A 21,973-nucleotide genomic window follows, 5' to 3' on the forward strand; every position below is an offset into this window, starting at 1 on the left:
TTCTCATAAAACATTGTTTCTATTAAAGAAATCATTTACTGTTGAGTTTACATCGTTCCTGGAGTGGCTCACAAAAGAGAAGCTCCCAGTGTGTCTCACTGGTGAAACAATCCAGCATATACCCTAACATGGGGCATGTAAGAAACATCTGTAAGGTCAGCCAACAGTGTAGCACACCTCCCACACTGCATAATTTGTTCTAGTACTTGTTTCCTCAAATCTTCAGCTGTTTTCTGTGAGTCTTCCAGCAGTATTTGCTGACAAAGGAGGGCCATAATGTCTTCCATGTATTATTTCAGCCGTTTTTACTGCAGCAGGAAGACCAAATGGTCCCCAATGTTATATGCCTTTGTCTCTTCTGCTGTAAAGTGAGAAACCTTAAAGGCTTTTGAAGGTTTGCCATTGAGTTCAGGTGATTGGGGGTTTTTTTAAGTGAAGTACTATATTAAGTATCACATGACTTGAAGAAATCGTAAAGATTTGTCCTCACCTCACTGGGTACCTAATTTTTGAATGTCTTGCTAATCATGATGGCTTCATATTATCATTATCTAATGTCTCAAAGCAAAATGTTTAGAGTGAGTTTCATCATTAATGATGAAAATCTGTATTTCATATAGTTATCATCATAATTCCATTTTTTTGGCCAACTGTTTGTCAGAGCTGATTAGATTGTTGATTTTACCTCATAATTTGTGTGACAAGGAGCTTTTTCTGGGAATAGGAAGTCAGCTGTTCATTATGGATTTTGAAGCAAAAAGATGATCTTTCTTGGCATCTGTGTATCTGACATAGTAACACTTCAGAGTCTTCAGGATGAAACGTGATTTTAGGAAGGTTTGCAGCTGTAGAGGGCCCTAAAGGCCCCAAGCCATTTGTGTATTTCCCTGGTTAGAGTTCTTTGCCTTCGTTTGTCTCATGTTACCATGCTTGAAAATAGGGTATTTAGTTACCTAATCCACGTGTTGTTACAGCATGCAAATTTCTATAAGCACGCCTTTGTTAATTATGGTCTTAGGTTGTGCCAATTAAACCTTTAGAAATAAGCATTCCTAAATAATGGAAGTTTTGTTTTGGGGAGTTTTGTTGCTTTTGGTTTTCTTTGCTTCTGGGACTTGTAAGGAGGGACAGCAATTCTTCTAGTTTGCTTAGAGCAGCCAGCATAGTGTAGTTTGCATCCTGCCTGAGGCTACAGCAGATAAATTCCAAGTACCTGCAAAACATCTGCTATCAAGCACCAGTCCTGTCTTGGTACCCACCCAAAAAGTGTATCTCTTCGTGTACAGCTCATCTCTCTGTAGCTGCCAAGGAGTGAAATACCATTTTTGCCCTGAGGAAGATGCAAAAGCAAGGTGGAATTGCAGATAATTGTGTTGTGGGTAGAAAGAGAAGATAAAGCAGGGAGTTGCTTTTAGAAGTTGTTTACAAGACACTGAAAAGCAAAGGAAGAAATGTAGAATGAAAACAGAAAATGATAGAATAGAAAGAAAAATGAGAAGAGCATTTTAAAATGCTTTTCTGCAAACTGTAGTTACAGCTTTGTAAAGACTTCCAGTCTTTACAAAAGATCTTTACGAAGATTTCTAGTAGTGTGTATTGACTAATTGTTTTTTGGTTTGTTTTTTTTTTTTCCTGGACTAATTTGACTCATGCCAAATTTCTTGCTTCATGTTTACCTCTCATTATTTTAATCAGAACTATATTATTGTTTGTCAAATACTCTTTGTGTTATTATGACCAGATACAGAAAGCAACCATGTCATCACAGAAACAGACCTTAAAGAGTAGCTGTATTTTGTATCAACACTTGTTCTGATGTCTTCAGTAGTTTTGCTGTTTCCTTCTGAATTTGTTCTGTAAGAACTCTCTAATCTAGCTTTCTTTTATTTGGCACATTTTTCTTTACATGTGTTCTGTGAGATTTAACTCTGCCATGATGTGTGATGAGCAAATCAGGGTGCTGGAGACTTGTACAAGTGAAATTTGTCTTCCTTCTGGGTCTCTAGTGTTTAGTAAAAGTTTTGTTTCTTCCTGGTCAGTCTACAGATGCTTCAAATACTTCTGCTTGTTAGGAGTTGCCATTTGAATCTAAGCAATTCATACTTTAGATATCTCCAAGTAGCTTAGAATTAGAAAAGCTTTCTTCTGGCAACATTCGTGGGATATTCAAATAAGCAATAGGAAAATGCTTCTCTAAAAGTAGTGAGCTAATGAAAGCCTAGTATTTGTATAATCAGGCTTGCCTGAGGAGTATGGCTGTCTTGTCAGTGGCTGTTGGAATGCTGCCTTTGACTGGGTAGGAGACAATCTTGTGTTTTGATGGGTGGGAGTGACCATTGGGTAGTGAAACAGCTGCACAAGGGTGAAGGAGTTGGGGCAGGTAGGGCAGGCCAATCTGGGCCTCTCTCGGAGTTCTTGTTGTTAGGGAGTGCTGGCATGAAACCAGCTCTTTCTCCACAATGCATCTCATGCAAAATGGGGTTAAGCTGAGCTATTTGCATGAAAAAAATTATAATGCTTGTTGAAGAATGTAACCGGGTGGATCTGGGTCATTGGCATACTCTGGTTCCATAGTGGATGTCTTGGGAACAGCAGAAATGAAAGTCAAGTGGGATGAAGATCTTGGTGCGAGTCCCACAGTCTAGAAGTGCAAGGGATTGTTGAGCAAGGAGCCTGTGTTCAGGAAAAAAAGCTCTAGTGATGTGTGGAAGGCAGAAATCCTGACTAATAGTTAACTAAAGAGGGGATTTAGAGAAGACCTTTTGCAGTTCCAGCATCCTTTTGTTACCTGCTTTGTCAAATAGTACTTCTCCATCATGCAGAGCTTTAAATGACCTGTTCAGCACACAGCGGCCAGTGGCTGATATCTCACTGAAGGGGAATGAAGACTGAGTGTGCTTAAGGTTCTTTAACATAGGTATTATCCTGCAAATAAAGAATACAGTGCTGTATCTGCCTAGCAGAATGAATAAGGAACTAAAGCCCTTAAAGCACGTGTTTATTGTAGAAGAGTTTGATTCTTTGAGCTAGAAGATATAACTTGATGTGTTCAACTGTTGTGAGATTCCATGGCGAAGTTTGCAGGGTGGTACAACTTAATTTGTTTGTTTATACTGCTGGTTTCTAAATGTCTGTTCTTGGCTTGTTTGGTAAGTCTTGTAGTAGTTATTTCCTGCAACTGAACAAAGGAGCAGTGTTGGCTGTTTGAGAGAGTGTTTAGCAGGTAGTCGAGAAAAGGTACTTGCCAGTAACTCAGCTTTGAAATCCTTGAATTGAAAAAAAAGTTGTTTTCTCACACATGCTCTGCTTTTCCCATGCATGCTCTGTTGTCTTGCTTTAAAGTCTGCTGTTTAATGATTCCAAATACACAGGAACTTAGGTTCAGTCCTACATAAAGCAGTCTGTAGGCAGGAGGAGGTTTGCCCACTTCCAGATCTCTATGAGGTATGTGTTAATGTTGAGTAAGTTCTCACATTGAACCAGCTGCTTACATTTTCTGAGCTCTTGTTTCAAATTCTTGTCCTGCTGAGATACCGATGTGACTGCTTTGGTTTTTAAGGTGCTCTTAACAGACATCTAAGCTGGAAATGCCAAATTGAGCTAGTAATAGCTGAGGTCTCCATGGTGACCATGGGATCTTGAAAACTAAGGAAATTCTATTTGACTTCCTAGGGCTCTAGGTTACTCCTAGGCCCTATGCATTCAGGCTTACAGTGGCAAAAAGTGTTTCTTCAGGCAGAGTAGAAAACTATATAGAATATAGAACATAAACCCCAGGTTTGTAATTATAAGAGAGACACTGTGGTAGTGTCAAGTGAATAAAACAATAGGCAGCCTTTGAGGAGGTCTACAGAGATGAATTACACTTTACAAATTACTTCAAAAGAATCTTATAAATAGTACTCTGGGCTGCCTCCATAAAGTGTCAAAAGAATGAGCTTGCTGTATGACAGTTACTACACTTGAAGGCAATATAAGTTATTAATGAGATAGTGAGATTGTGCTTTCTGGTGCATATACTTGATATCTTCTAATCTACTGAGCTCAAATTTTCAGTTATTCACGGAGGCAAAGTCATTGAAGCACTATTGAAATCTGAGGATGAGGAGGAACAGCTCTGAGCGAATGTGTCTGTAAAATAAGCACATATGATGTGTCACATCTGTCTAAATGAGTACCAATACAGCCTGTGGCTTTGGCAGTTGATTGCTCACTGTAATTCAACCCTCACATAAAAATAAATTCACTTATTTAGTGCTGATGGTCAGAAAGAACAAATATACATTTATTTGAAAAAGTGGAAATAATTTAACTTCAAGATGGTTTGTTTGACTTTGCAAGGATAAATAGACCCAGGAGTACGTGCTGTTGATTTTGAGTGCTTTAGCACAGTTATTATTAGTCAGAGACAAGGACCAGTCCTTATGCTTCAGTGACAAAGTGTCTGGACATTGAATTGAAATCTGAACTATTTCTGTAGTGTTCTTTTAGGTAGAATGGAGTAACATACCCAGTATCAATAAATTACTGGCCTCCATTTTTTTGTTTCTGCATTTTCTTTTGGAGAAAAAAGGGTTTGATAGTTGAAGGCCAAGTGCTCCTGTCATTTGATGCTTTCCCACAGCATGGAGCCCCTCTGCGGGCTCTGTGGCTTTTGGCTGTCAGAGCTGGGTAGCCATATGGGCTGTGGGTATGCACGTTACAGCAGAAGGCCTCAGCTCCAGCCACAAACAGTGCAATTTACAGAGAGAGCCTAGGGGAATGGTTTTTTTACTTGCATTGTATATACAGGCATGGCTAAACAATCAGGATTTTACCCTTCTCGGAAGCATTACAGGCTTATAATTGCTCTGTCAAAGGTAAAGGCAGAAACCTTGATGGGCAAGGGGAAAGTAACTTTGTGTGTCACAGCAAATTGAGTTCCTGAAATGTCAAGTTTGGATTTGAAAATTTAATTTGAAATACTGACTTGGAAGGCATATTCTGACCTACAGCTTGAGTTTGAAGCTTTATTAAACTTGCATCCCTCTTGCATCCTTTCTTTCTCATGCCCTTTTCCAATAGTTTCATATACTCACTGAGCCTGATAGAAATAACAAATCTGAAATGCTATATTCTGATGATACCTGAGAAACTGAGGGAATGGATGTTGCACACCAGTATTAGTAGTGTGAAAAGTCTTAATTTGAAAAAGTGTATATTTTTTCAGGGAAAAATTACTAATATATTCCAAATGTTGCATTATTAAAAATAAAAGAAAAAAAAATTGGCAGCAATTCAGAAAAAGTTGAAAATGCTCCAGTTCCCTAGGGATACATTTATCTTTCTGTACTAAGGGTTGTAACTGACCCCAACTTGCAGCGACATGTAGCTTAAGTTTATTCCAGCTTCCTAAGCATTAGTGACACTTGGGCTTGAAGAAGTAAATTCGTTGTAAATAGGTTTTTAGATTGTGGCTTGCTCTCTACTTCTACCTTGTTTAGGGTTTGATAAATTTTAAGTTTGGGTAAAATTAAAACTAAGATGAACTGTTAAGTGCATGATTTTAAGCTACTTGTTTGTTTCTAATGGCTAAATTGAGAAAGTGGAAAGATCTTGCTCAGCAGCTTGCACCTGGAATGTGAGCAGCCCATTCTGGTGTGCTGCAAATATTATGCATTCTTAAAGTTGAAGTAGATCCAATCTCAGTTATGTGCTGTTACTCTGTATCCTGAAACTCAAAACTAAGCTTTTTCAATCTTGGTTATTGGATTTGGTTCTTCAATTTGTGCTGCCTCGTTCCCTCCCATACCCCAGCATTTTGGGCATTTTTTCCCCCCAGATTGCTGCTGTGGGAAGCATTAATGAAATAGTTAGCAGCTGCATGCTGGTGTACAGCCTGGGACAGCAAAGGAGTCATTCTTTGGTAGGTGTCTGCCTGCATAGCAAACCCTCATTGTTCTACACATTGCTAGAGTTTGAATCCCATCTTTCTATTCTGTAAAGAGATAATCCTATTTTATTAAAATTAAGACTTTGGGAAAAAATGTGTCCCTCTAGCAGGTTTGGGTTTCAACACTTGGAATGAATACCATAAAAATAATTTCCTGTGTCCCGCTACCACTTGCCCTCTGTAAGAAGCAGTTCTTTGTTTGAAGGTTGTCAGGTTACAGGATAGACACTTGCTTTTCTTTGGTTCCTCCTCAGCTGCCCTTAATAGGGAACATCTCTTCCAGTTGCCTGCTGCTAACACTAAAGAGAACCCTTGTTTTTAAGTGTGGGATGTTTTTAAGTGTGGGATTAGATATTTGGCAACAAATATCTAATTCCAAATCTTGCAAGAAATGTTTGTTACCAAGTAACAAACTTTATTCCAGCATCACAAAGCACATCATCCATATTGAGCAATTCTCAATAATGCTGTTTTCTTCTCAGATTGTCTATTCTGTGTGAAAATAGGAGTCTTATTCGTGTACTGATGTTTTTGAATCTTGCATAAATACTGCCATCACAGCACATGAAGGGCTGGGATTTAGACATGCAGCAGTTGTTTGCACACCAGGGAGGAATCTGCCCTTGCTGTGGGTGTGACATGCAGTGTGTGCTGGTGCACACAGAAAACACTGTGAAGCTGGAGATGCTGATCTTGGTGACTTGTCATCTTTTTCTTAAGCACAGTTTTCAAAAGACTTGGGGCATGTTAACTCTACGCAGGAGGACGCTAATTCAACTAGTGTCAAACTTCTGGCCCCTAATCTGGATTCTACTTTGGAGCTATGTTTGGAAGAGAATCTCATCAACAGTTAGTATAATTTCATGTGTGCTTTGTGCTGGAAACCCTTTTGTTTCATTTCAAGTAAAATTACATTGATCTACTGTTAGTTTATGACAGCTTTTCATCAGGAGTGAAACTTTTGATGCCAGCTTTCAAGAACAGTATTAGGTACTCTGGTAAATATGGTTCCAAAGATTGTTTGCTGCTTCAGGTGATCAAAGAGAATGCAGAGCTCTCCACTGATTGTTGGGATTATGATGAATTCCTGGCCCATCCAACAGTGCAAAAAACTGTTGGATGAAACAAGTTTTTACATGTTTTACAGTCTCTTGTGTGCAGAAACATCTACAAACAAGCTTCCTGATGGGATTAACTGCTCTGCTGACCACTCTTCAGTTTTTCCTGCAGTTTTTCCTGAAGTCAGTAGCTTAAGTGGACTCTAGTACAATATCTGTCTGCTTGCTGGAGATGGGGCTGGAAACTGTTTGGGCAGTGTATTAACAGAAGACCTGGTTGACCTCCAGTGTTCTTCTCCTGAACTTTCAAAGTTTGAAAACATTCTTATGTTCATTATTTTAAATTTAAATGAGTTAGAGAGTGTTAGGAGAGATTCTGCCTAAGCAGAAGGCAGAAGTTTTAATCAACTGTGTGTTTTGATACTTTAGTTGTGTGAAAGCAAATAATGATGTATATCAATTTGCACAGTTGTTTTTTGGGTTGAGCTGCAAACTAGACATTCCTTTTGAAAGAAATTCTTTCTGAGGAGTGAAGTCTGCTTGATGGAGTAGACTTGCAGCCAAACAAAATTGTCAAACGAGCCCAACTAATGCCAACACAATTGTCAAATGAGCCCAAAATCTAGTCTGTCTTTCAGCTGAAAAGCTGTGGGAAGGCTAGTATTAGTTTTGCTTGTTTGCTCCTTATTTCAGTGCCAGGTACTTCCAAGTTCACTGCATTTGGAATTAAAATAAATGTTCTGCACAGAACACTAAATGTTGACTGTTACTAATTTGTGTTGTAGAAATGGTCAGTGTGTCTTGCTGGCAGATGAAGCCTAAGAATGTTGTTTGGAATACTTGTACCTTTCATTTTTTCCGTTCCCTGCAGAAAAAGTTGCTTTAAGAACTGCCTGTTAAATTGGAAATTACCTTACTTGCCTTCAGTTATAAATAGCAGTAAAAAGGAAGGGGATTCCCCTGCTGTCAAGCCCCATTCATGGCTTTCTATTTTGGTTAAAGCCATGTCTTACAATGAATGCACTGTGACTTCCAGCCCTCAGCATGCTGCAACAAATGTAGTTGCATTCCAAAAACGATATGCTTGAGGTCATAAGCAGGTACCATTCTCTGGTACAAGTCCTTTTTGTTTCTTTTTTAGTTAGTGGAGCTAGAGATGCCACAATATGTATTGAAACAGTGCCCAGGTGCTAATTTGTGTGCCTCATGTGTTCCTTTGGGCTCTGTTGAATCACAAGAAGCTGTTAATGGTGAAACACTACTGTGCCTGAAATTTGAAGAAAAAAAATCTTGTGTATATGACAGCTTGAAAGGGCAACCCTTTTGCTTTGTTCATATTGCTTTCTCTTAGAGGGCTGTGGTTCTTGTACTGTTGTGGAAGCAAAGCACTGGAAATAGATGGCAAAACACCTTAGTCAAGTTTGATGTGTGCTCTTTCTAAGACTACATTTAAACATAGTTTTAAAAATCAGTTCTATAAAGTGTTAGTGAAGATATACCCTAATTTGATACTAGAAGTACTAACTTTCTGAACCATTTAGCTTTATATATTCTGTATCTCACTAGCTGATCAGTTATCTTATTAAAATACATTTTTGGCCAAATGCAGGTTGGTATTGGTGTCCAGTTTACACCTCACCTGCAAGGCACACTTTTTATATCTTCAATTCTGCCATTATGTGAATGTGTTGGGAGGAAGCATTTGATAATTTAGAATATGATCATATAATTGATACTTGATCTTGTAAGTAGTGCCACTGGACAACAGGATTCCTAATCAAGGGTATCTGGTGGGTTGTATGGAAAAACAGCTCCTGTAAAGCATTGTAAAAAGCTCTGTATGTGTTAGGTGCATGGCAGGGCATAATTAGTGATATTCCATTATTTTGTACATCACTATAACCTAGTTTTGAAGGGAGAATGAAGGCAGGCTTAGCCTCTGACTTCAAGTGCTAGTTAAATTGATTTGACATAAGTAGTAGTTTTATGTCATTTCCCAAAAGAAGACAACAAAACCGTGGGCGAAGGTAGAATTTGTTTGAAAAACATCATCTGTTATAGGCTCATGTCAATCCTTTTCCATCCTTTTGCTCACGTCAAACAAACTAAAACCAGATTTGTCTGGTTCATCTTCTCTATGATTGACACAAGTAGGTTATGAGTGGTGACTGTACTTTCAGTTGTTGAGATTAGGAAACAGCTACAGTTGTGGGTTTTTCAGTGCTCTTCAATACAGGAAGGAAGCTGCTCAACTTCATCTGCTCTTTGCAAAGCTATTCTGTTGCAGCCAAGGCTATTGTTTACATGTGCCATGCATAAATTGAGTATTGTGTCCTGTATGACAGTAAAGACGACTGTGGGATGTGTGCCTCTTAGTAAGGTATAGTTGTCTTCACAGAACTTTAACTGTCTCCTGAGACAAGGATAATTTTGGGTTAATTCAGATAATCAGATTTAGAAGTATTAACCACCATCAGCTATTTCTTATATTTTTGTTTTTCAAGGAAGCAGCAAAAGACCAGAATATTTGTATCAGTTTGGGAGGATGTGTGAAATATAATTAAATTGCTGAACTGCATGGAAATGGAATCAGTTTTGTGTGCTCCATCTGAGAAGGCTCTGATGGTTTTTGAGTGACCAGGTTATTGCTATTCAGTACCTTGGCAATGTATTCTTTCCCTCACTATGTAACCATTTGAAAGCTGGGTCTGAGCAGTTTTTACTCAACACTGCAAGGACTTGGACATGCACAGACTGAAGCATCTTTTCATTCAACCCAGATGTCGTAGAAAAAGAGTCTGAATTGTGCTCTGTTTACAGTGTGCTGCTAGGATTTCAGTGCAGATTGACTACCAGTCCTTACTGATCCCTGATCTGCAGTGGGCACTACATACACAGGAGAGGACATCTCTGAGTATTCGTTGTGGAATTTTGTAGCATAATACTACATTCTGTATCTCAAAAATACAGGGATTGTAATTTCCCATTTTGGGAACAGCTAGTTTTGTAAAAATTCCCCGAGAGTGCAGCAAGTTCACCCAGTGCTACAGCAGTGCTGGCTGTGTTGTGTTCTCCCAAGTTCCCATCCGGTGGATTGCTGAAGTCTTACAGTTGCAGTGCTGAGACCTCAGAATTCAATCTGGCATTTGATGTTTGAGGTGCTTTTTCACTAATATCTCTGACCGGTCAGCAATTCTTAAATACAGTGAGGTTGCTGGTGGCAACAGGCACAGGATCATTCCAGTAAGGACTTTGGGTAAGATAGATACTTAACAATAGATTATAGTGTAGGTTTGTTTTGAATCCCCAGTTAGTTCTGGCATGGCTTCAGTTTTCTTAAATAAGATTAGCATTTCCCTTATCTGTAAACTCTTGAGATGAAATGATTTAAAATAACTTGCACATGTTTATTAAGTACTTCTTTCTCCTGAGCCTTAAAACTAAAGGAAAGCTATTGATGCACTTTATTTTCTTTTAACCAAAGGGCAAAAAGCTAACATTTTCTATTAAGTTTTGTACATTGCCCTCAGTAGGTGCAGAATAGTGAATTGAAGGGCAGGAGGGCAGGTGCTCGTGCTGGGAATATCTGATGTCTTTTGGAACGTCTGGCTTTACTGCCTGGAAGAGCCACAGCACTGCAGTGAATGGCAGTGACAGCTGCTGTAGTTTCAAGACCAACAAATGACTTCATTTCCTAGATAATTATTTTTTTTTTTGGTGAAAAGTTAAGCACTTGTAAATTAATGCTTGCAACCTCTAACAACATATTGTAGTGGCATGTTCATTACTGAGGTTGGGAGTAATGGAAGCAGTCAGGACTAGAGGGTAGGCTGTGTATCTGTATGCATATGTAGGGTTGCTTTTGTGTTTGCATCACTGGATAACACTATCAGCAGCTTCTAAGTCCTGTTTAAAACATTGCAATTCTGTTAACTTTGTGAGCATGTTGAAAGTTTCAAGGGCAAGTATTAAAGTAAGAAGCATTTGTTAGACTTGCATAATGTGAATTTTAGTGATTTGAAAGGGAGAGGAGGTCCATGAAGAAGCACTTTAGTTGTAGAGTTGTAGAAGATACATTTATTCTCAAATTAACATTTTAGAATCAGTGTTTTAACACTCACAAAGACTAAAAACCCTTTTAGGATTGCAATATTTACTCTACTGGCTCTAGTGTAATTTCTTTGCTTAGCTTGCTGTGTGAAGTTTAGCCTAAATATGTCAATGCTGAATTGATGAGTTGCATGAGAATGAAATGCGGGATTTTTAGAAATATGTAAAACCTGGCATTTCTTAAAGGTACTCTGTTATGATTTGGCAAAAATATTGTAGTTTTTGACAGCCTCAGACTTTGGCCTTCAGGTTCGTGGATGTCAGTGAGGACAAATACATTTAAAGAGAAGCTGGATTCAGAAACAGTCACTGCTTGAAGCCTTGCTGATTCACTCTAGTGTTTTATCACAGATATCTTGAAAATGAAGATACCTTGTCTACAAGTAAGTGTTGGGTGATAGAAATAGTGACACTGCAAATATTAAAATTATCTATCAAGAGTTTCTTTCTTCTCCACACATCTCTAATATGGACTTTCTTGGAAGCATTGATCAAATGCTGTAGGTTTGCTGTAGCTCATGTGTGTTTGGACAGCAGTTGCTGCTGTCAGGTCATTCCAGCTCAGTTCTGCAATTTGAGCTGCCCTAGTTTGTTATTAACTTTACTCTGAAGGACTGAAATGCGGTTGCTTTGCTGCCACAAGTCAAGTTATTCAAGTTTTTCTGTTACTTGGCTTGGTGTGTCTGTCATTTTGAAAAGCAGTGTCATAACATGCTGTTTCTTTCACAAACCTCTTAGCTTAGGTAAAGTACTTAGTGTTTTTCTCCCCACAGCAGTACTCTGATGTGAGTTAACATCTAAGTCTTGCTTGCTGCTGGACTGTCCTGTAGAGCTGTTCCATTATTCAGAGATCCCAGATTGGCAGGAAGAAACCAGTAAGTACTATGGTATGGGGGAAAATTTCACTGGCATTTAATGCTCTACATACCTCGAAGCCAGATAGCACCAGTCAGAGTGATACTGTGTGTGCTTTAAGAAACCGGGCAAAACAAGTGGCTAGTGCCAGCATTTATTTTATTCTTAGCTTTTATTCTTAGCCTTGGCTGATCAGTAATCAGAGCTTAGGCTCCGCTGTCTTAGAACTGTATTTTACATCTGCATCCCTTAAAATATTAAATTTTTTAAAAGAGCAGAAAAGATTATCTTAATGCATCTATCTTCTTTACAGTCTTACCATCTTAGGGAAAGTGTTTGACTGCATAACCTATAAAATCCTATCGACAAGAGGAGGAACACTATAAAGTATTCAAAATAACAGTATGCTCAGATTTAATTTGACAGTCTGGAGTTTGCCATGAGGAACTTTTGTCTTTGACAGGACATCATGTGTATGTGTTGCTGCGCCTCTTGTCAGTGTTCTCGGCACATGTGAGTTGTTCACAGGAATTATTTGTATACTGGTACATGGTACATACAGAGGAAGATTTGTGTTGTAGTACATTTTGTTACAGTTGCTTAGTTTGGAAACAAGTCTTGTCATCTGAGCAGCATTCTTTCTAAATGCCCAGGGAGTGTCTTGTTAGGTGGCATTTCTGACAGAGTCTGGTATTTCTGCCCAGATGTCTGAGCTGGCTTTGGGAACTGAAGCACTGTAGCTGTAGCAGCTGACTTGATTTCCCTACTGATCTCATGGTTAGTGAGTTTTTTTGCCTTTTTCTATTGTGATTCCCCTCTTGGCCACCTCTGTAGCTGGAGCTTTAGCAGGTGTGGTGAAAGACCTTTCTGGTTCAGGCACATGCAAACTGTGTCATCATCAATGTGTGTTTTCTACGATGAACAGCTGAATGTATCACTTCATCTCTTGTTTCAGACCCCTGAGGCTGGGTCCCTAATCAGCAGCCTCAGGGGACTACTTGGGTGCCTTTACTGCTTTGAACTTTTTGTTGTTGCAAAGTTATGGATAAAACTAGGAATATCATATTTGAACTACTACTCTGGAGGAAATGGTATTATCTGTAGAGGAATGGAAAATGAAGAGAATGGTTACTGAAATAATTGTTCTAGCAAAAACAATGAAAAATAGAAATGTTTGGGGTTTTTTTGAGCAATTCATTAGGTTCTCCTTACTGGGAGTGCCATAATAAACACTGCATAGTATTCCAAACATCTGTCATGCTGCAAAAGTTGGGTTCTAGAGAAATAACTGAACTGAAAAAAACCTGGGTTTTGTTGCCAGGGTTTCATACTGTTTTAGTTCAGAAATGGGAAGTGCTAGAATATTTTTTTATCATTGCCTTAATTTACTATGAGAGGAGGCAGAAACATGAAAATCCTTCAGTCAAAATGTGATTCAAAGGTGATGGGAAACTGCACATCTCCCTTTGAGAGAATCTATTGATGTCTTCATCAGTTACCTTGCCTGAAAACGAAGGTTTCTTCATTGTGTGACAAGTGTTTTGACTTTAGCTTCCCCAGTATTTTGTTTGAGGGCATTTTGGGGCACAAGAACATTCATAGTGTAAATGAAATTAATTTTCTTCTCCCACTGCCATTCCTCTCTCCACTGGCATGGCTTTCTTCTGTCAATACAGTTGATTCTCAGTATTAGTTCTATTTAATTGTCTGAATACTGACTTGATTTTGAAGTGCAAACACTCAGACTTGCTGGAATTATGACCCTGAAGATTGTTTTAGCTGCTCTGGTACTTGGGGCTGCTACTATGTATATATCAATGGTCACAACCATTGCCAGGAGGTTTGCCTCTTCTGTTCCAGATTTGAAAACAACTAAGAGAAAAAAAGTATCATTTACTTTCTTTCCTTATCTCATTATGTATATATGTAGAGTAACTCTTAAAAGCTTCCAGATTAATTTATTTAAAGGCTTAATTATATGCTAGCTTTTAAGAAGGAGGACAGAGTATAATAAAATGGCCTCTCTACAGAGGGGGAAATGTTGAGCCTGAGAGACCCAAATGAAGCCAATCTCCACTGTATTGTCAGTCCAACAATAAAGTTACTGTTCAGGCAGAACTTCCCAACTTGGCTTTTTGGCTCGTGAGGGTTGATCTTAGGGCAGCACTGAAGTTGCAGCCGAAGCATTCTTTGTTTTAGTCAGGGCTCGTGCTGTGTCACCAGCCCCACAGTGTTGCCCAAGTGTCCTTGACTTCTGTTCAGATTGAGTTCCAGGAAATTTGCCAATATGTGGTTGTTCAGCTTCTTCTAAAACCTACTACAGCCTCAGGTTATGTATTTGTGTCCTGCTGCCAAGCATGCTGTGTTGCAGATAGGGTTGGTGGCTGGATGTTAACAACTACAAAATGTGCAACTTTTGGTTTAGTGTTTTTGTGCTGACGGGGCCCGTAGTTCAGATTATTCTAAAGGGTCTTTTTGTGAGAAAGAACTGCTCACAAAATAATGTAATCTATGATGCAGAGCCACTTTAAGCAGCTTAATAAAGAAAACTCCAATACTAGGAGTTTTAGAAAGTTGTGTCAGTTCATATTTGAAGAAATGTAAAGCTTGTAAGAAATTGGTGCTGACTGTAAAGCTAAAGGGATGTTCCAAGGGGTCTTTCCCTACTGCCTTTTTTAGCAGTAGGGAAGACCCCTTGGAAAAGGCCTTGAAATACTTGTCCTGAACTTAAAACTAAGGCATTATTCTTGTTTTAGTATTTAAAAAGTCACAGTTAAATCAGGTATGAAATGGTGTGCATTTTAACTAAACTCTGTGCACACTGCTTCACTTTCTCTGAACATTCTAGATAGTAGGAGGGCCTTTTGTACCTGTCCACATTTTAGCAGAATTCTTCTTCCTGTTAGTCTGCTATTCCAGAGTTGTCTGCCTCTCTGCTTTTTCTCCCTTAGATTATTTATGTGTTGTTCTCAAAGAAAAACAGTCAAATTTATGTGACTTTGAGGATGATACTGAACTTAAGTGATACTTGGTAATCAGGCATATCTTATCAGTCAACTCTGTTGTATCTGGAGAGTTTTCTGATGTTTTCTGAGGTCTGGCTTAGAGAGAAAGCCTGTTTCCTGAGAGGTAGGAAAGAGTGAGAGAGAATTCCAGTTTAAATGTTCTGTTCTATCGAATATTTTTTTTTCTTTGTATATGCTTTCAATACTTCAAATGAACAGATAAGCAGTTCTAGCCAGTTAATTTCAGGATGTGTCAGAAGCTGTTATCTTCATACGTAAAAGATGAGAAGTTAAATATCTTTTGAAAATGTATGAAGAAATATTGAGCTTAAAATATCTGCTTTGACCAAGTCAACTAAATGTGTGAGATGCACTTAGTAACTAAGGGGAGACAGAAGGAAAGCTTAAACACGTTTTAGGAGCAGTAACATAATAGAACCCAAAAGTCTGAGGAGCTACCAAGTATGCTGGGACTGTAGTACCAAATAATGAAACATAGTGTAGAGTGAAAAATCTGGTTTTATATTGTCAGTGCTTTTATTACCATTACAATATAGTTATTTTCCTGGAATTTGAGGAATATGGGAATTAGAAATGCAGCTAACAGAAGGAAACTTTGACCAGCTTCCAGTGTTCGGGTGGTCTTTGACTGATATTTGAAATGGCTGAAAAGAATTACTCACACACATCTATGATTTGTAGGGTCTTTTCATCAAGGGTCCTCTAAAGAAAGATCTTGTTTAGATAAGAGATGGGAACAGAGTTAAAGTTGTACTTTCTTGAGTTGAAGTGCTCAATATTATAGAAAAAAAGCTTTTACCTGAAATTATGTTCTTTCTCTTACATATTAGTGGAGTATAATACTTGAGACTTCAAAGATTTTCAAGAAATGGGAGTGCCTTATGCATATTCCCTTTTAGCTTACAGAACAAACTTTGCCATGTGTGGAAGAGCTCTGGGGCAGGAGCTGTTTTGCTCCCTTTGTCAGCAGCTTTAGTTACTGTCCCAGAACTGGGTTCTCAGCCTTCTGCAAGGTCAGTGATGTGTTGTTTTGTGTGTGAGGCAGCAGCTCAAGAGGGCAAAAGCTGTGAAAACTTGTGCTGCAACTTAGGATTTTTTCATATTTCTGCAACTCTTCTTTGGTGGGTGGGAACTTTATAAACAGCTGCCATGACCAGATCATTAAAAAGTCTTGGGAAACTTTTAGAAAACTCTAAACCTAGAACAGACTCTGCATGGATATGTTTAGTCATGAAAAAAAATACTTTCCCTGCCTGGGTAAACAAGTTAATATATACTTTGATAAGGTTCTTGCAAGAAAGCTCAGTGTAAATTGAAGAGTAGGTTGCTTTTGTTTACTTGGAATCTTAATTTTATTTTGCAGTTGGGATTTACAAGTGCTACCACCTCAAAAATCCAGTATGCAGTTTATTAAGGTATTATGCAAAACAAAGCAAGCTTCCTGTGTGGCAATTATGTGTGCAGATGTTGTCTGATGAGTTTTTTATTTGGATTCTTTTGCTTTCACTAAATGATTAGATATCTCTCATTTTGAAGTGGATGATAAAATACCAGACTGAATTTTAATTGCATATCTAGACCTAAGAGGGGCTAGTTCCAGAAGGTGCTTTCATCACTGGGATGTACATTGGCATCCATTTGTCTTTCTTCTGTAACACTCTTGCCAGAATAGCTGAAACTAAATTCCTTCCACCCTGCTTTTGCTTGGGCTCTGAGGAGATCTATTCTAGGTGACAAGAACAGTGAAAGAGAAGTGTTTGTTTACTAGGGAAGATTAAATAGATGACACACTGATGATGCTTGGAGTGTGGGGCCAGAAAATCTGTGGAGGAATAGGCCACAAAGCCTTTTGAGTTACAGGGTGGAGAGAAGCAAACTGAAGTACACCGAGTTCCTCTGGAAAATATCCTTCAATCCAGAGCACAGTGGAGACCTTGCTTTGACTTCCTCGTGGGCGCATTTCCTCGCTCCGTGGGCCCTGTGCCCTGGTTCCAGTGTTTGCATTGCATGGCTGTTAGCACACATCTCCACACATGGGCTAGGATAAAAGCATCTTAGAACCTCAGCAAGAGATCAGAGCGAGTTAAATTGTATAAGGGTTCTATGGGAAATGGCACTACAGGCTAGGGTACTCTCTTGGGCATTCAGGTGTTTTTTCTGTGAAGTAAAGTGCTTCAATTTATGCTGCTGTTGTCTTCAAGTGGGTCAAGTGATTTGAAGTTCATATGAGTGGTGTCAGGAGGGTAACACGTGCTCATTTAGAAGGTGATCAGGGTAGTAAATAGAAAAAAATGTCGAATATGCATTAGTGCCATGGAAAAGCAATATATACAATTTGTGACAAATGAATTTTACATTTTTCACTGACTGTAGCACTTCTCTCAGTGTTTCTATGACTTAAGCTTTGGTGACACACTTGGGTTACTTTCAGGATAGCTGATGTGGTGATGTACCATCTTTGAAGTTAAAACTGTAAAGGTCTGTTGATCTAAAGGTCCAACACTGGTGCTGGGCTGTCAGTGGTTGAGCTGAACGAGGAAAAGTAGGAAGAAATAAATGTCTGCAGCTTTTCTTAATTATTAGAAACACCGAGGGATCAAATTCAGTCTTCACCAGATAGAAAACTCAGTAGGATTTACATTTACTCAGTTTACATTCAGTGAGAGGCAGCCCCTTGGTTTTTAACTGTTCACTTTGACTCTTTCAAACCATCTGGGGATTTTACTCGGCCTCTCTCTTCCTCCAGGGAATGTGGTTAAAAGAAAGGTGTCTGCAAACTTGTCAGTACAGATTTGTCACTGTCAAGTTGTATCTGAATCTTGATCTCATTATTGTAAGCTTCTGTTTAGTTTAACAGGAGTTCAGCCATCCTCCATTTATGCAGGGGAAAAACTACCCCAAACAAACCCAGTGTTTTCATTGCAGTTGTTGCTGTAATGTAGAATTTTTAAACTGCTGAAGTCCATACTTGGATCATCTTTAAACAAGAATTTTGTTTGAGGTAAATTGAGTTAACTGCGAGGAGAGATGCTGGGGTGTCTCAGTCTTTATTTGATGCTTTGGCTCTTCTAATGCTGCCTCTTCTAATGCAGCTGCCTCTGCATCCTCTTTTTCTACAAACCACTGCAACTGCTGTGGTCCTGGCTGTTGTCTTCAGTGTACACTAGTGCTTCCATGTTTAGCACACTTAACTTGTTCATCACCTGCATGCTGTCGGCTTTCTCTTTTTTGCAGCCCGAATTTCCTGACTGGGCTTTTTGCCTGCTGCTGCAAAAGGCTCCTAAGGGAACAACCTCAGAAAGGTCAAGCTTCTTTAATATGACAACACTGTCATTTTTTATTACTTTAAGTAATTTTTTTCTCTTTCCCATTTTCAAATATTGTCGATTATTTTCTAAAATTACCCAGCATAATTTTTCAGTTGTTACTTAGAGTTGGTAGTAATTAAAGGTGCCATGCATATGGTTGAGGTCAGTTTTTTGGTTAGGAATTAAACACAGTTAGGATCTGCTTAATACTCCTAACATTCATTTAGGTACAAGTGAGGGGCTGTATTTCTTCCCATTGCATCCAAATGAAGTTGGTTCAAGTGAAAATCTGAGCTCTGAGCATGGGTCAGCAAATGGATGACTTTTCCCTAATACTAAAGGGCAGGGACTCTGGTGATAGGGCAGCAAAAGCTGTAGCTCTGCAGGGGATTGACCTGCACAAGGCAGTTGTTTTGGAGTGCCTCAAAAGGTAATTTCCCAGGTGTTCAGCCTCCTGCTGTTGTGTGCCTCAAGCTTCTTATCGTCAAATGTGAATGCCACAGACAGTTTTCTCATAAGCACTACAGGGAAGGTGGAATTGCTGCCAAGCCCTTCTCTTTATCTTCCCCTTCAGCCTGCTGTTTTCTACCCTCTGGTCTTCAGGTTGCACAGTTATTACTGGTCCTTTTAAAGGCTGTATATTTGCTTTGGAAAGGGCACTGTTATTCCTCTCCATATCCAGAGAGCGGAGGCAGCTGAAGCGATCTCAAGCTATCAAGCACCTGTGAAAGGTGAAAGATTTAATAGCTTTATATACAAAAGACATACTCAGTTCTAGTCCTCTTCCTTTTGTGGTTTGTGTGGTTGGTTGCCCTTTCAAGGGTAAAGGGCTTGGAAACCACAGGATGTAGCTTTTATCTGGGCCTTATTGAGGATGTGGTGGCCCTATTTATGTCTCAGCCTGGTGGAGAAAGGGTCTTCTCCACTAAGAAGGAGAGCAATTAATCTCTTCCCATCTTGAACTGAGGATTTAGTGCAGGCACCTTTGAAGGCTAAAAAGTGGGACAAACAAGGTGTCCAAGTTCTCCCTTGTAATGCCTGATTTTATATCTCTAGAAGGCTTAACCTAGTCCACAGGAACTTTCCATCAGGACTTACATGTTTACTCTTAACAGTTCTCTTGAACACGTGCATTGCCTTTTAGATTTGAATAGTGTAATCTGAGATGAGAGCAGTATATCAGCACTAAATATATCCTTACAGCAGAGCCCAGAAGTCCAGCATTTGGAATCTAGTTTTTGAAAATAAGGACTTTGATATTTTTTTATAACAATACCATGTAAACAGTTATTTTTCATGTGGTGGTGTAATTTAATTTTAATTTATTTGTACATTCTCCTGAGGTACTATTAGGGGTGTAGGAGCTGGTATGATGAAATTAATGTAAAGCAAATCAATTGAAGCTAAATGGTAGAGTTTAGTTTGTGGGGACTATGGATTTGCTTAAGTAATAAGGTGTCAATGTAAGTTGTAGGCTGTCATGATTGTCATGTAATGCCATAATCTGTTCCATTTGATGGCAGAAATGGTTGAAATTGGGCTGTGGTGTCCATAGTGGAATATGTTAATTGAATGTTAATGGACAAACACATGGTTGGTGAAAATTTCTGTGTAATTATTACATGAAATTTTGCATGCTGAGTTAAATTTTATCTTGTCATAAGAAATGTGGCATAGAGGAGAAATAATGACATAAGAAAGCCTGAGTGGCTGCAATTGAATCTTGTTGCATTTAGTGTGTAAGTGCTGAAATGAAAGACACTGGTGTTTGGCCTCTATTTTTTGTTCAAGTTTTAACTATTAACTTTCTATAGCTGAACTTCTGTTGTATTCCAGAGGTAAGAAAATGACCTAACCTAGCTGGATTCTGCTTGCTTTTTAAACCATAGCAGTTTTCATGTAGGATTCTCCTGACTGAGCACGTTACACATAGTGAGGACAGACACAGCCAGAAAGAGGAGCTTTACAAACTGCATTTTACAGATGAGACCTGTGGGAGCACATCAGGAGCATAAATGACCTTCAGTGGTGGGACAGCAAGCTCTGCCCTTGATTGGATTTTTCTGCATTGCAGATGCTCTCAGATATGTTGGTTGCAAGCTAATGTTCCAAAAATGGACTTGGCTGTCAGGTCTCCTTCTACATAGTTCTAGTCAAGTTATGGATGTTTATAAGAAATTGTGGGCAGACATGAGAAATGATGTCAGCTCTGCGAGGCAGCAAGCAGGAAGGGAATAGGATGCCAACTTCGTCTCATGACACATGAAGTTGGTTTTGGTCTTCCACTCAATAAAGAAATAATTTTGAAAAAAGCTATTTGTAGTCAAGGTCGTTTATCAAATAGGCTAGAAATTCTAAAGATAAACAGTTAAATGTTGCTAAGAAGATTTTAAAACCTAGATTTCCCTGACTGAGGACAATAACAAGTAGTCAACACATTTCAGATTTGGACATCTCCCCGTATGGAGAGCCTGATGTAACTTAGTTCCCTCTTTTGCTTACTAGTTGTTCATATTATTTGAAAGGACAGTGTTTTGACTTTGAGAATGCTAGGAAAGAATCAGTGAGCTTTGGTTCATTGACTGAAAGCTCCTTCTCTTTTGTCTTTCCAGAAACTCTGCATATAAATGAGATGGTATTTCATGGCCTGGATTTTAGTGTTTGCCTGCCTCTTCATCATGCTCACAACTCTATGTGAAACTCCAGAATTAGAATCTGTTTTACTTTTCCCTCCCCTTGTCTAGGCTGTCATTTAGCATGCCCAAAGTGCTCTCTTGGATAGTAGCGCTAAAAAATGTACATGTTCAGCTTTCTCTGGTTCGTTTTGTAAATTCCTTTCCTGTAGGCTCATCTTAGACTGGATGAAGTAAGACAGAGGAAAGCCTTGTGTGAAACAAACCATGCCAGAGTCAGAAGTGGTTAAACTGTAGCTTTAAACAGCATAGCTGTCAAATTACCTGAAATTTTCTAAAAGTGTTCTAACAAAGCATGCATAGCCTATTAAAGGTACAAAAGGTATTAATCTTGGCTAGAGCATGCCAGTGTTGTTTTTTTTTTCCCGTTTCTAGATGAAAACATTACCAGAAACATTTGCAGTTAAGTAGAAAATGCAGCAACAGTGCAGGGCTGTGTTGCAGAGTTGGGGTGGAGTTCTGATGCCCCTTTCTTGCACAGTATGGGCCAAGCTAAATCAGCTGATTTACCAGTTAACTCTCTGAGCATGCACATGGTCTGCCACACCTGGCATTGAGCATCCAGAATTAAGCTGCTAAGTGAAGAACACTGTGCATACTGGTTGAAAATATCCCATTTTTTCAGAACTATTTTTGTAAGAAAGAATTAACTTTCACCACAGTTTGATTTAAGGAAAATAAATGCTCCCCCAACCTTGTACTAATAGCAAAACAACCCTTGCAAGCAGTTCTCCAACAGAGAACTCCTTAAGTCAGTCTTTATTCTAACGCTAGACATTCCTTGGACATAAATAAAGGAGCAATACCAGGACGTCTGGTTGTCTAGAAAAAGAACTCTGATTTCCAGTTATCTTTAGCAGGTATCAAATAGCGCAGTAACTAATGGTCTTGGAATCACTATTTCTGGTTTTAAAATTTAGTTTTGTTTGGAAAGTTGGCTACTTGTTGATGAGCATTGTGACATGAGCGTCTACAAATCTTAGTTACAGAA

The 21,973-nt window shown here is 38.9% G+C and overlaps 1 protein-coding gene across 6 annotated transcripts in view; it reads left to right on the forward strand.

Moving 5' to 3' along the window:
- The window catches only part of TLN2 (talin 2), a 146,954-nt gene that overhangs the window by 9,949 nt on the left and 115,032 nt on the right, over nt 1–21,973 (forward strand). Inside the window, exon 1 of one of the 6 annotated variants that reach the window (XM_038147560.1) lies at nt 2,321–11,975. The exons of the other annotated variants lie outside the window; for them this stretch is intronic. The gene's annotated coding sequence lies outside the window, so the exon portion shown is untranslated. Of the gene's footprint in view, nt 1–2,320; nt 11,976–21,973 lie in introns of those variants that run through there. 6 annotated transcript variants of the gene reach the window in all.

This window comes from Motacilla alba, chromosome 10, assembly GCF_015832195.1.
Source record: "Motacilla alba alba isolate MOTALB_02 chromosome 10, Motacilla_alba_V1.0_pri, whole genome shotgun sequence".
Lineage (NCBI taxonomy): Eukaryota > Metazoa > Chordata > Aves > Passeriformes > Motacillidae > Motacilla > Motacilla alba.